The 16,152-nt window shown below is 37.4% G+C and overlaps 1 protein-coding gene across 3 annotated transcripts in view; it reads left to right on the forward strand.

The window, feature by feature from the left end:
- The first annotated feature begins 3,523 nt into the window (after positions 1–3,523).
- Positions 3,524–16,152, forward strand: part of CDH6 (cadherin 6) — a 127,046-nt gene continuing 114,417 nt past the window's right edge. The window contains exon 1 of one of the 3 annotated variants that reach the window (XM_019450732.2): positions 3,524–3,714. The gene's annotated coding sequence lies outside the window, so the exon portion shown is untranslated. Of the gene's footprint in view, positions 3,715–3,824; positions 3,977–16,152 lie in introns of those variants that run through there. The other 2 variants (XM_019450737.2, XM_019450733.2) reach the window with 2 other exon arrangements.

Consider the following 16,152-nt stretch of genomic DNA (forward strand, 5'->3'; position numbering starts at 1 on the left):
ATACACACACAGAGCAGAGTGGGAGAACAGGCATTCATTCCTCAGTGAAGTCTGTTCACTTGTGCACACTGCGATATTAAGTAATAAGCATTATAAGGTGTGTACTTTTTCTGGTAACAACATACTTAAGGCAAATTTTAGATGGAAGATTTGGATTGGTTCAAGTACAACAACCCATGCCAAGGTTCTTAATTAGGCGTATGGTTTTAAAAGTGAACTTTTTCTTCTAATCAAGAATAATTGTTGATGATCATGAAAATGTTCGTACCAGATAATCATTGCATACAGATGTATATTATTGAAAAGAAAGTCAGAGAACTTGTAATTATTTATTTATATGCATTCCCATTATAAGGATAAGATAGCCTCTTAATCATCTGAAGAGAGATTTAGTGGAAGTTGAAAAATCCCTCATCAAAATTAATATCCCTAGTAATGGTCTATGAAGGAGTTTTTTTTTTTTTAAATTGAAACTTTGCAAGCTGTAAAGGAGAGAAGTACAAGTAATTTTGACTGAAGCATATAAAATAATGAAGTAGCCTAAAAGCTGATGAGGTACTTCAGCTGTACCAAATTACTAAACAAGAGAATATGTGAAATGGGACACTTTTAGGGATGTCTTCCCAGTTCACAAGGACACTCCTAGCTGCTAGGTGACCCTGGATGTAGGTAACCCCACTGCCTCCCAACCCCCACTCCGCCCCAGCTCCAGCTGATGGGTCCAGAATATATGCCTGATCAATCATGAAACTGAAAATGGAGCAAAAAGAGGGAGACACTCTCTTTCCAACAGGTAAGCTCTGGGACTGTCAGTTGTGCTGGTATGAAGTTCCGACAGAGGAAGGGACTGTGATAGGAAACTCCAGCAGAAGCGCAGTGAGAAAAAAGTAGCACTGTAGGCAGAGTGCTGGTAGCTCCTGGGTGTCTGTTTCCAGGCCTTTCCAGAGGCCCTGCAGAAGTCCCACTCACATTTCATAAGAAGATCCCACATGATGGTAGCAAAGACACCCCTCCCCATTTGTTTAACTATCTCTAATTAACTTCATGATTTATCAGCATGTTTTGGCATGCCAGAGAATGAACTGGAAACACCAGGTAATCATTTAACCTTAGTAACTCTCCGTTCTTTAATCTCAGGAATTGGGATAAGATAATTATGGATATTTACATCAATATCAATATTATTGGGGTGCCTAGGTGGCTCAGTCGGTTGAGCATCCAATTCTACATTTTAGCTCAGGTCATGATCCCAGGGTCATGGAATTGAGCCCTGTGTTGGGCTCTATGCCGAGCATGGAGCCTGCATGGGATTCTCTGCCTCTCCCTCTGCCCCTCTCCCCTACTCGTGTGCTCGCACTCACTTGCACGCTCTCTCTCTCTGTCTAAAATAAAAACTAAACACATATATATCATTATTAATTGGAAATTAATAATAATTGTGGTAAATGTTACTAGAGATATTCACACAACCTCTTTTTAGTATAAAAAGTGCCATCCTTTCTGTAATTCAAAGCTGCCACTTGAACTGTTCAGAAACAAATTGTTTATCCATTCTTAATAAAAAGTAGTTGTTTTAACCACTTTTGATATGTGGCTTAATGGGGTTTAAAGAATAGCATGTTACAAACAATTAGAGATTTCCTTTGTGAGATATTAACTTGTTCAGTGGGTGAACATCAACTTCACTATTATTCCAACTTTTAGCATTAAAATCAGTTAATTTGCATATATTTCTATAAAAGGTAGTCTTAAAGTCTAACTTATTTTTATCAGCATACTTACAATTACATATATATTGCATATATGTATAGTATGTAGATTTTATATGTATACATATACAGCTGCACAGTTTTTCTAGGAATATTTCTGCTTCTTCTGCTTACCAGTTTTATTGACTTAGACATGTTACTTAACCTATGCGATCTCTTCATCCATCTATTTCCTCCGTCCTAATGAGGGAAAATCATACCACTTGTTGAAAGAAGAATTAAATAGTCTATGAAAGTATTTTGTAATCAATGAAGGACTATACAAACATAAAGGGGTAGTATTTCCAATTAAATGTGTAAGAAATTCATAATCTGAGGAATGAACTACGAATCAGAAGCAGCTTTCTTCTTGCCTATCCTTTCTCCACAAGAGTTTAAATAGCTGCATGAAGAGAAAATGTTCAGTCTTTCTTTGTAACTTGGTGGCAATTCTATGGCTAGGGGAAGATCTTTTCAAGAAGTAAATTCAGAGTCTTTCCATCTTGCATGTGTGGAACATCTGTGCTAAAACCATTCCGTGTACACTTCTTTGAAGCACTGACTGCCTAGAGGTACTACTTTGATTTCGGCTTTATTTAAATGCCTGAACTTCTATTGGTGAAACAAAAGATTTTCTAGTTAAGAGCTCAGCTGGGAAGGAGACCGGCCTCCAACCAGTTTAATCACTCAGAGGCCAAAGTAGCCTGCATTTTGTTTTTAGAGCACCGTGCAATGGAAATCTCTCTGTGAACTTGCAGCTTACTCAAACAGCTGGTTTGGGATGCTGCTGACCCTGGGTGCAATCACTGTGGTAATTAGATTTAATTTTCCTAACCCAACAGTGTCTGGCTCCATCATGTCTACATCTCCTATGTAGAAAACCATAACTCTCATTTAATAATACTTTGGCATGCTTAAGATCTGTGCAGTTAATATTAAAAATTACTTTTTTGCAACTGTAAATATAGCCATTCCAACTGCAAAGGGTAAAAAAGAGTTTAATTTAGAGGTTATCCCACTTCAGGAACTTTCCTGAAAGATCTTAAACCGTTAAGCAGACCTTGAATATCATTACACACTCTTCTTCTGCAAGTCTTTTGTACCCTTGTATTAACTCATTTAGAAAGATGGAATCAGCCATAAGTCATCAGCAAGCCTGAAGGGTTGGGTTTCGAGTGTTTCTGCAAGCCCAGGGATGCACACCTTCGTGCTACATCTTGGGGTTACTCACTCCGACAAAGTACCAGAGATCACAGGACTATGCAAAAAAACCTGTCTTCCTGGAAGGAGAGAAGGAAAGACACGTCTGAATCTGTGTCTGCTTCCGTCTGGAGAACGCCTGTTTATGTTGTGTAGAAAAGCCATCGGTATTGTTATCTCAGGAGACCCGGTTTGTTTTATATGTGTGCATGTTATGCATGCTATAACACGAAGCTGGCCAACTGATAGCGATGAGGTACTGTGTCCCTGGGAATTATAATTGCTCGGTCGGTAAAAAAAGAAAAAAAGAACATCCGACCGTAGCTGATAATAGCACAAGGTGCATTTTGGCAGTATAAAGGAGGAAACAGACAGAGTCACACAAGTTCTGAGTATGTTTTAACCCCCAAAAATAAGAAAGGAAAGGAAAGGAAAGCCTGGGGCTGAGGGAGTGTTACCGGGAGCGAATTGCTCAGGACTTCAAACACAGGGAGTCATTCTGTCAAGGGGAGGGGGCGGGCGGGGGCAGGCACTGGGCCTCTCTAACAAAGTCCTCCTCTCTTTGCTCCCTCCCACTTCATTCACTTGCAAATCAGTGTGTGCCCACAAGAGCCAGCTCTCGGGAGCCCGTAACCTTCCCATCCCAAGAGCTGCAGTTTCAGCCGCGGCAGCAAGAAAGGCAGAGCCCGCGACTGCAGAAGCAGCGGAGGCAGGAGCAGCCTGGGCGGGTCGCAGGGTCTCCCCGGGCGCAGGAAGGCAAGCAGAGGTGGGTTCGGTCTCTGTTGGCGGTGGTGGTGGTGGTGCAAGCCTTTTCTTTTTTTTTAATTCTGTAGCGTTGATGGAAGCCAATCAGAGAGAGAGTCCTCTCTGCCCGATGGGTGCCGCACGCCGGAGTTGGGAGGGATGCTCAGCCTGCGAGCCCGGGTCGGGGCAGGCGCGCGGGTCCGGCTGCGCGGGCGGCGCTGCTGCCGCTGCCCAGGACAGGCGCGGGTTTCCGGGGAGTCTGGGCGCCGCTCCTCCGCCTTCTGGTAAGACCGATCCACCCTGGGGCTGGGTGGGAGCGTAAGTAACGGGCCGCCGGGAAGAACTCGCTGCCTTCCTCTCCGCGGGCAGAGGCTGCCAGGAGAGCTCCGGCATTTGCAAAGTTGGCTGGTCAATTACCAAGGGCGCTGGTGCGTGCAGGACCCGCAGAACCGTTGGGGGCTTGATTTATTTCCACCTGCCCACATCACAAGGGTCTGTGCGGGGACTGCTTTGGCTGAGTTACATTTCTTGCCTGGGGGGTAAAGCAGAAAATCAGGTAGCTTGAAAACTCCTGAATGCTCCCAATAAGGAAAACTTAAGCTAAATAGATGGTATGGCTCAGAGAAGGAGCCAAAGAAAACTGTTAGCTTGCACGTTCTGGGAAATGCCTGCCGGCTCACATAGGGAAAGAAATGCTTGGGTTGCAAGGAAAGTCCAACATTGGACTCCGAAAATGGAGCACACTGTCCAGGGAAAAGTCATGTGGACGACGCAGCTCGATGGTGCTCTTCCACGGCTGGCCAGGCACAAATCTGGGGGATAACGCCTCCCCCGGACTGGTTGGAGAGCAGACCAAGTATGCCGGGTTGTAGGTGTCCGATGCAGGAAAAGCGGAGCCCCCAATGCGTTAATCCCCGAATTTAGTAAGAGCGAATGTTGCTGTGTTGTGTACTGCAGCAGTTGAGAGCCGGGTTTACTTCTGTAGTTAAATATTCTTCTGCCAAGAGTTATCGGAGATCTCGAGATGGAGGCTGCTGGAGAGGTCAGCGTGGTGCTGAGAAGTGTTTTCACTGCTGCAATAAAATCCATATTTTATGGGGAGTTATATGCAGGTCCTTGTTAGTCCAAAGGGCTGTTCACCTGAGTTAACTACTGAGAAAATTCAAGTACCAAGAAGTTTAATCATCTGGAATAGCCCCACATTTCCCTCTCCCTCCTTCATTTTTTTGGTAAAGCTATATTAATTATAATATTTACACTATAGAAGTATGTCAGCCCCTGTCTCCGCCAATCTTCACTTTCACTTACTGAAGCACATAATGTGGGAAAGAAGAGATTTTTTCCTTCAAACATAGCTGGAGTGGCTGGTATGTAGATGTATGGCTGCTCTAGAGGGGTGCACATGCAAAATATGGGCTTTCTGATTGTTTATTATCCAGGGGATAATAAACTCTTCTCTGTATTGGAAAAGGAACACAGAGATATACCTAGAAAATGTACAACTCTTCTAAGAATGAACAACAAATATGCTTATACAAACAGTAGCCAAGGATTGCTTTTCTTTTCTTTTTTTTTTTTTCTTTTCTTGCTGATACCTTTACCTGAAAAGAAAGCCTTTACGATTCTACTTTAGGAGAAAAAAAAAAAAATTTCTTCCAGTTTAGCTTGAGCATCATCCTTTGTGTAATAGCACTTGCATGGCTCTGTGTTTGCTATTTTAGAGATCCGGAAAACAAGTTGTGTGAAAAAAGGGGGGTATGATCAAGCAGATGTCTTCATCATGTCAAAAGGAAGAGGGCAAAGTTTATACCAGAGGCCAGATTTTCAATGCAGAGCTCAGAAACTTAAAAGAAATCCAATATGTACTCGAAAATACAATTGCATAGGACTGTATCTCACCCCCTTTTGTTTTTGGTCTGTTCTAATTAAAAAGGTATTGGGAGGAAATACAAGGCAGCTCTTTTTCTACCTACTTTGATGGTTCATGGCATACTTCTGAAGCAGAGGAAGTAACAAATTTCTTCAGGAAAACATGAGAGGCAGCAGCACAGTTCTGAAGGAAAATGGCAATGGTTTAGTTCTACTGTACTTGTCTAAAATTATCTTTTACTGCCATTATAAGTGACAGACTGGATCCTCTATAGGGACTTTTAGTCCCTTTACTATCTGGCTTTTACATCAATTTATTGCAATTATATTTCTTAATGCTAACTTTGCAAGGATAATGTATAGAAACAAAGTCATTTTCTACCAAGTAGCCTACTCTCAGAAAATGTGTACCTTACCTCCTCCACCCACCACTTCCATCAGCTCTGCAAGTAAAAACTCACTTTAAGGCACTCTTCATTTTTTAAGAAAAAAGTCTCTCTCACAATATTTTGTGAGAAACTTGAAGCAGTGAAACAGTGAAACTTGAAACAGTGAAAATTTCTAGAAAGCACAACTACAATTCCAGGACATCAAAAGACACTTCATTCTGGCAAATGTGTCAATAAGTTGGAACAAATTCTTGAATATCTAATATATATGGTATATACACACATATGTATAATATACACAGGGATTTTTAAAAATGATAAAATATGACAAATATTTTTAATAAAACCACATATCCTCCTTAGGAAGTGAAATGTGTGGTCCCCCCTTCTGGCCCTTACTTGCTTTGCAGTCATAATGCCAACTTACCAAGGCTGCATCCTTTGAACTATCGAAACTTTTTTTAGTTGGAAGGGACCTCTAGTGGGTCACTCCATGCATTTCTCCCTGTAGTTCAGCTGCATCTGGATTTTGTTATCTAAGGTAATAAGTGCATAACAGCTTTCCAAGTACCACCTTGACATTTATGCCAGGTCAAAATCATTATTATTGCTCTCATGTGTGTGGTTCCTCTAATTTAAGGAACTCAGGAGTATTTGCACAGTGAGCTGGGCATGCAGACTTTCAGTAACTTTTCTATGGTTCCAAATAAAAGCATTAGCCAATTAATAAAGAATTCACTACCATCAATATAAGATTTTCCTTATTTCTGACCTTGCCAAGACTGTACTTCCTTCATTCAAATTTACCCAATAATAATAACGGCATTATAGTTATGACTCAAAACTTCCATGAAAAGCACCCCCACCACTAAAGAAATATTTGCTGAAAAAAATTTAATTAACCTTTTAGAGATCCATAAACATTCACAAGTATATTAAACTAAAGGCTTATAATATAAAGTCCCTATTCAAATAAGCATATATTAAATGTCCAAATGCTGTCTGGATGCATGCATCACCCTAATTTTGTGAGGTGTTTTTATTTTTCTCTTTGATGTATCACAACACATTTTAGGTAACCTGCTCCTTAAAAAAGTCTGCCTGGGACTTAAAGTAAGTTCTCTAGGGGTGAATCAGCTTCTTCTGCTGACAGTCTGCAGGTTGCAACTTCCAATTTAAAAATCTGTTCTAAAGTTTGAAATGTGTTCCAAATGAGATAACATCCGGCAGAAGCCAGTTGCCTTGTGCTGCTTGCTTAGTCACGGCAAACCATTCTTTGGGGTTGATCAGAATTAGGGTCTCGCTTATAAAAATAACGAACAGTGACTCAGTCTGAATTGCATTTTTTAATAGTGTTTCAGCTAGCTAGTGTCTACTGAGCTCACCTTATTTGCTTCACAAAAAGGTGAAAATGTAGATAATCAAACATTCTCTGGTACAAATTTTTTTTTTCTGAATAATGATTCTAAATACAAAGACTCAAGAACATCATGCTAATAGGGAAATTGCTAAAAGAAAAAAAGTAAAACTCTCACACAGAGAGAGAGAGAGCACACCCAGTTGTGACACTGTTCCGATAATATTAGAGAAGAAATATAGAAATGTAGGGCTTGGGTTGGTTTTTTTTTTTTCCTCCTCAGTCTTTTATTTCTCTTTTTGTTCTCCATTGGGATTTTTATTTTACTTTGAAGACAGATGAGGTTGGGGCACTTCCCTAGATCTAATATTTTTGTTTAAGCTTTCCTCTTATGAAGATTAACTGGCCTACATTTTAAAAGTGCTATTCCTAAGGAATGCTCCCTTTTTCAAAGCAGTCATATGAGAAACTGCAGGTTATCCCTAATTAGATGTAGAGCCAAGTGTATACAGTCTTTGTAACGCCATCACTTACAAAGTAGGAAGAGAAGAGGGGGAAATTCATACAAATAACTATTCAAAAAGGTGGTGCACCTTCATTTACTACAAAAGTAAAATGGACTAAAAGCTCTTTGAGCCAAAATGGCTGGGTCAGAGGGGACCAGATACAACCAGTATCTAGTTGTTTAAGACTGTACTACCCAGGAAATTTTTAACTCTTCCAACAAAGATAACTCACTGAAGAAAGAAGGCTCTGAGCACACAGGCATAAATGTAAACTAGACACATATGCAGAGGGCGCTGTGTCCCTCATCCCCACAGATTAGAGGTTATTTTACCTTGTTTCATCTGTTTAATACCTTTATACTAACACTGTTAGGTGCTTATTTCCTCTATTAATCAGATCATCTTGCTGAGATTTATGAGAGGAAGAGTTTAATTAAAGCCAGAATGGTACTATTAAACTTGATGTGCAGTATAAATGGGCAGCATGGGTCCCAAGCTTCTCCTACCATATGCAGTGCTATCTTGTGGAAGAGAGTATCTTATGAATATGAGAAATATAAAGCTAGCCACCACCGGGAATAATCTGTCTTCATATTTCATCACTTGAAATCACTGTGCTTTTTCTTTCTATAATTTCCTAAATTGGTACATCTGCCCAAAAGATGTTTAGGAGACTCAATAAGTTATAGGAATGGAAAGCAACAAGAGAAAAATAAATTGAGGAGGTGTATAAGCAAAGGAAAAGAAATGAAGAGATGAATTTTTACATAAAAGGGAAACATAAGAATAGAAATAGAATCAAAATTGCTGTTTTTACACAATGTGCATTTTCTACTTTATAAATATTGCTACTATTAAATACAATCTTATAAACACAACATCATTAACATGTTTATAAACACTACACTTCTCTACAATGGAATGTAAATTTGAAGATGATCCTTTAAAAAAATCACTATCTAAAGGAAATGATCCTGCATGGATCATAAAATAACCAAAGAAATACGTTTTTTAAAAAGTGGTCTAAAATCTCAGGAGAATCAAAGAAAGAGGTTTTCTTACTGCTTTGAAGAATAGTGACTCTTCTACATCTATTATCTTTATTGTTCTGCAAACTAAATAGATCTACTGTGTGATCTTCTAGCACATGCAAACCAAAATATATAATAGTGAGACACCTCAAATATAAGTCACCCATTTCAATTCTATATGTGGGAAAGCATGATGAAAGACTGAACTAGCAAGACAGTCCTCTCCACCCCTACGCATGCCTGTTAGTGTGTGTGTGTGTGTGTGTGTGTGTGTGTGTGTGTGTGTATACACACACACACACACATATACATGTATATATTTATATACATATATATGTATATATGACAGCCAAGATTAAAAAAAAAACACTAACCATTAGGCTCAGATTTTTTATACATTAAAAAATTAATGATAAAGTAAATGATAATAAAACTTTACTGAGCTTTTCTACATGTTACATGCTGTTCTAAGCATTTTACATGTATTCTGTATAGTAATGATAATACACCAAGTAAAAAGGAAAATGCTATACTTATATCCTTTTTATTTGGCCCTTTTTTGGTTCGAATTTCCAGGGAATTTCTGCTTGAGCTAAGCACTTAATGAATGTGCTGTTTACTAACACTTGTGCTATCTTAGAATTTAAAGTCTGACTCTCTGAGAAATACATAGCAGCAGAGGGCATGGGAATGATTTGATTATTTTGACCAAAGCAATGCAGATTTTAAGGCTGGGAAAAATTCTTGCAGGTTACTCATTTTTGAAAAACTACTTGCAAGCATGCATTACAGCTTATAATTGTAGTAAAAAGTGTCGTGTGAGCCATTTGAGTGTAATGGTACTTTTTATAAGAGAATAAATGATCTCTTACCTTCAGAGATAGCCTCATGTTGGAGGAGTATTTGAGGAAGGAAGCTAAAAATGACAACTATTCATTTCCTTGACAGGGGCATCCCACCTGTGCAGCACTCTTTGAAAGCATGAGTCCTTTCTCAGTGCATTGGATATTCTCACACTGTACATAGTATTTAGGACTATGGGTAGAGTTGAGTGAGGTCATAGTATTTCCCCTCCTTATATGATGAGTAAAAATAATGTTTTTCTTCTTTGATGACCACAATTTTGTTATTTAATTACCATCATAGTTCAATATTTGTTCTGAATGATTTCTCTCCCCAGTAAAATTTCACACCAAAAAAAAAAAAAAAAAAAAAAAAAAAAAAAAAGTTGGGGGTGGGGAAGGAAGACATCCTATTAGCTATATAGTAATATTATATATGGTTGATATTGATGAGCCATTTTCATTAAACCTTATTCTTTCTATTGCCAGTATTCAAAAAGTCATGTAGTTAATCCAGCTTTCATGGACAATGTGATAATTACAAGTAAAATCAGAGAATGTGGGACACTGGAGCTTAGAAATGACTTTACCCAATATCCATCATTTACATTTGAGATACTTGATGACCAGGGAGGTTAGTGAGTTTTCTCTATCTCTCCTTTCTGTAACTTCTAGCTGTTGGGCAGTGTTGCTTTTTATCATCTCCACTTAATTATGGCATTAAAAACTGAAGAGGAACTTTAAATCTATAAATTGTTACTTATAAATATGCTGTGAAGGAGCAGACATGGAAACTTACAGATAAAATGAGGATTTAGGCTTTAGAAATTTCATGTGTTTGTACCATTTTGTAAAGTTCCCAATGTAAAGAAGAATTAAAACTTTCCTTCGAACTTTTGACCACTATTTGGGGGACACATTATAAAATTTAGGTTTTTATTTTATTGTAATGGCCTGATGGTTGTTTTGAGTGAGCTTTATCTAAGTCAGTGATTCCCCAGGCTATCCAAAGTGTCCATCTTTGGAAAAAAAAAATTATTGGTCAGTGATTGGATATAAAAAATTATGACAACCTATTGGGTTTTTCATAAATCTCAATTTATTTAAGTACCCAGTGACCTTCCTCCTTCTTTAGAGTTAACATGTCAATTCTTTCACAAAAGTGTACGGATAGATTATGTTGTTTTTTACCCTTATCAAAATTAAAATCTGGCAAGCAACCCAAAGTCAACCCTACCTCCTTAAAAAAAAAAGAAACCGTTAATGTTCCATAAAATCCAAAAGTCTGAGGAGACTGGGTTAGATAATGAATAACATCATGTTGAAAAATGATTGACCTACTTCTCTTCCTTATTTGGATGAATAAAAAGTAAAGGGGAATTATAATGATATTTAAGAGTCAAATAGCCAAAAAGACAAACTAAAGTCATTCAATCAAAAGGTATCCTTGGATCCCTTAATTAAACCTTATAGAGATTAATACAAATGTTTGGAATACTAATACAGTCTTTGACTATATTAACAAGTCCTCCAAAGGCATGCTTTGCCAAGCTCTCGGCCAGAATGTGTCATCAACAATGAATTTGCCCACTTGATTACATAGTGGATTCTTCAGCGGAAAACAAAGTTTTAAATTTACATCTAACTTGATGACTTAATGAAAACCCAGCTCAACTGAACCATTCACATTATAAAAGAGGTATCTTTTTTTTCCATAAAAGTGAACTTTACATAATTGTGGACAAATACAAATTTTCTAAGATGCTGCATTGTATTTTAAGGTTTGCATTTTTATTTCGAAAAGCAATTGCCTTCTAGCTTATAGTGTAGATTTCAGTCATGAAAATGAGCTTATCATATTTTTAGCTGCAAAGCTTAAACCTCTTTTGCAGGATTAAAAAAAGAGAGTTTCATTAATCTACTATCATCCATTTTACAAAATGTTTGAAACTGCTCAATTTCACATTCAGCTAAAATATTCTAAGCTCTCCTTAGCAACAGGTTCTAATTTAACACAGATCAAAATGGTGTGGTCAGACTAAGTAATCACCAATGTAAAATGATAAAATCCACCAAGACTGGAATATTACTACTGAATCCTAATTGGAACCAAGTCAAGCTACTGTATCTCCCAACAATTATTCTCATATTAAACTACTTGTTTAAAAAGTATCTAGTTGAGATTTTTGTCAGTGTTTCATAAATTATTTCCATGTTGGAGGCCTTGTGATAAATATCAGTGCCACAATTTCACTCTCTTCCTGACTCCTATCTGTCTTTTTACCAAAAAGAAAATATTTGGGGCAAGTCCTAACTAAGACAGCAGAATCAAGGGGTCACTTACTGATTAGTATCATCAAGAGGAGTGGTCCCAAACCTCCATATCCAGAAAGTACTAACTCTGCAATAAGTTCTGAATTCAGAGAAAGTATATTTACCTGCAGGTAAATTGCCTTTGAAATAAGTGCAGGCATGCCAAATACAGATCTCATATTTAAAAATTTTGTCTCATGATACTTCCTTTTCTTCCTCAAGTTTGCTTTTAATTCTCAGATGCCACACTCCAAAATATCTTTCCAAATAGCACCATGGTTTGTTTTTCTTAAAAACGTTCCCATTGAATTTAAATGTGTGTGTATTTTGTGTTCTAAAAAACACTGGAATCAAATTAAAGAAATGACCACAATAGAGGGAGGGACACTGCAAGATGTCTGGTGATCAGGTGAATAACCACTTTCTCACCAAACAGAATGCTAAATAAGACAGTAACTTTATTGAAAATATGAAGGCAAAAGCTACATAGAGCAAAATGCTCTAAAGTGACTGAGTTTAATGTAATGTAGTCAAAGATTTTTATACAGTGGACAGAGAGAGGAGAAATATTTGAAACCCTATGCTGGATTAATTGGGCTCTTAAGAACAAGAAGTTTGCTTTGCACCCTGAATGTTCTGAACATTTATAGAGCATATGTTTGCTTCCCAATTTGTCACTAAATTAAAATGGATTTTTAAAAGGCTTATTTTTTTTCTTTTTTTATCTATATGACAATCTTTTCATCATGTCTGGTTAGAGAAACTAATCACAGAAAACAAGAGCCAAACTTCGCCTTGCTTTGTAACTGAGAAATATACACTAATATCCGTAATGTTATTAAGAAAGACTGTAAAGCAAGGAGAGCAATTTAGGCTGAGTGTTAAACTCAGCAATCCAAAGAAACAGCCATGAGGCTCCAACTGCTCAAAAGATGCCCTGCTTGTCAAATACTTTCCAATTTAGTTTTTACCTGAATGACAAGTACTCCTAAAAACAATGCCAAGACTTTTAGAAAACTCCTTACTTGATTCCCTGCACGGCAAAAGCACACCTGATCCACGTATAAGATGGCTTATGGAATAAATAAATCCAGGTTGAGGAGAAAGGAGAAACAATTTTAAAATATCACTTCTCCATCTCCAGATCACAGTTTTAAGGTGAAAGCATCACTAGCAAATATAAGCACATAGTGAGGGCTCAATAAATGCTTACTAGGTAAACTTCTCATACAAGCTACAAGATTCTCTTCAATAAATATTTTCCCAATTTACTTCCTTTTCAAGTCCATTCACAGCAGTGAAAAAATCTAACTTTTCTATCCCACGCTAATCATTTTTAATAATTCTGACTCCTTTAAAAGGAGCTGATTTCAAAGGAAACCCTATCCATGGTGTCCTGAGAGCTAGAGGGACTAAGCATGAAAATAGAGCTGCCCAGCTTCAAAATCGGGCCACCAGACCTCTTCTTCCTTCAGGCAGACTTTTTATTAAACTTGGTATGAAACAATGTTGCCTGGAGCCTGATTAACAATTTATGCCTTCCTAAGCAGATTAGCAAGAAGTCTGTCATTTTGATTTTTTAATTCTTAATTTATGTTTGGAAACAGGAAGTACCTCTGAGTTTACATTTTCAATGTATTTTCTTTTTAAGAATCCAAGCATAAACTAAACATTGTTCTGAGATTTTTTTCTTTTACAGTTTTAATATCCATGTATATTACTATACATGTTCTATGATAAATAAAACAATTGCTTTTTTGCTGAGTGACTTTTTTCACCTCCCATTCAAATAACCCTACATATTCTTTTAAAAATATCATGAAATACAAAAATAAGAAAGATGACTGGGAAAACTGAGTAGGATAACAATAAAAACTAACACTTAGAGAACACTTACAATACTCAAGGCACTGTTCTAAATGTCTTATAGGAATGTAATGTTCATAACAATGCTCTGAAGTAAATTCTGTCAATCCTCCTGATTTTAAGACAAGACTAGAAAACAGAGCAGTTAAGCAATTTGCCCAACGTCACACAGCTAGTAGAGTTGACCCTTAAATAACACAAAAGTTAGGGGCACCATCCTCCATATAGCTGAAAATCTGTGTATAGCTTTCAAGTCCCCCAAAACTTAACTAATAGTCTACTGTTGACCTAATAACATAAACAGTCAATAACACATATCTTGTATGTTGTATGTATTACGTACTGTATTCTTGCAATAAAGTAAGCTAGAGAAAAGAAAATGTTATTAAGAAAATTATAAAGAAAATACAATTACAGTGCTGTACAGTATCAAAAAAATCCACATATAAGTGGACCCGCACAATTCAAACCCATGTTGTTCAACAGTCAACTGTACCTGTCAGAGATAAGTTTGATGGCCCATACTCTTGACTGCTGAACTCTTATGCCTTTTATGCTTAATATGTATGCACTCAAAAAGATAATGGACAGATATAGATTCAAATGTATGTATCTCAAATCCAAAAATAATGTCAAAAGTGTAAGTATATACAATATATACAGTATATGTAACGTACACATTTCTCAGGATTCAGAAATACTACTAGAAAGAAAATAAGAAAACACATCTTTCCTTTTCATCCCTCAATGAATGTATCAGTATATTTGCATAACAATTAATGATCAATTAACATTGGCCCAAAGCAGCAGATACCAGCCTCACGAAAGCCTTTTAGTTTTAGGCCTGGCTATTCATGTTGAGTCAATCTTGCAATCACTTAATGCTTGTCCCAAAGGGCCTAGCAAGAGTATTGGGAGGTTCAGATTCATCTTTCATTTATTTATTCCTTCTGTAATATTTACTGAAGACCTCCTGTGTCCAGTGCAGGAAAGAGAGACAGTGGATGACCAGACAAACATGCACTAGCAATTTGGGGGAAATTGATTTATTTCTTCATACTCTAAAGCACATAAATCTTATATGGACTAAAGATTCAGGAGTACAAAATAAAACTGTAACTTTACTAACCAACAATTAGGTAAATCTCTATTTACAATGTTGAGATAGTAATAGAACCCCTGAGCATGAAGCCAGAACTTAAAAACAAAGTAAAGGAAGACAGCATCATTTGATGCATGGTCTATTAATGGTAGGCCAATAATACCAGCTTTGTAGATAATGAATAGGACATCCAGAGTTGACTATGTTTTGTCTTCTCTCCATAGTTGCATCTTACATGAATATAGAAATTATCCTTTAATTTCAGGTTACATTATGATTTGTAGAGTCTCTATTTATTTTTTAGGCTTGGCTTTTGACTTTCCACCCCAGCTCAGAAACAACCACACATCTAAAACCGTTCACTACCAAAAGCTTATTAGAGTTTTATTCTTGATAATACAACTCTGAATACATTCACAGTAGCAACCCTTACAATATTACCAAAGAGTTTGCTGTACAGCGTAAAGCCTTATATATATTGACCAGTAGAAATACATTCAGCAAGAAGTCACTTTACCCCCAAGAAGACAGCTGAAATTAAGGTTTAGGTGAGGGGATTTCAAATCAATTGAAGCATTTAATGAACACTTTTGTACAAGGCATTGTGTCGGGTGCCATAGATAACACCATGGTTTGATGTCAGGTCAGTTCCAATATGTATTTAATATTAAATAGGACTGCTCGAAACTACCATTTTAGAAACGTATTTAATGAACAGATAGGTGTTCTGTCAGGATTGAGTCTTCAGTCATGGAACAGATTAGGATCTACCTTTGCTAAATGGCTGACACCCGAACTCAGTACTAATACTGAGCTGGTGTGCACCGGAAGAGCTATTCTGGTTGCTTACCTCTGGTATCCCCATCCATCTTCACCTGGCCAAACCAAATCTCACTGGATCTTTAGGGAAAAGTCTATTTCTCCAAGAAGCTTCCTCTGACCTTCACTCACCTGTCCTGCTTTTGGCTTAGATTTCTCACTACATGACTGTATAACAGGCCTTAATCTCAGTGCAACTGTAAACACATCTGTCCAAAAGTCTCTGCATGATAATCTAGGCCTCACCAATAAAATCACATGTAAGCACCTGGAAAACAAAGTCTCTGGGACTTATTTTACCACTAAGGCCTAGCACTGTTTTTGACATACAGCAAGAACACATTATTCCAGACTACCTTTATATGT

Source organism: Panthera pardus, unplaced genomic scaffold (genome assembly GCF_024362965.1).
Source record: "Panthera pardus isolate Hobbes unplaced genomic scaffold, ASM2436296v1 HiC_scaffold_2, whole genome shotgun sequence".
In the NCBI taxonomy this organism is placed as follows: Eukaryota; Metazoa; Chordata; class Mammalia; order Carnivora; family Felidae; genus Panthera; species Panthera pardus.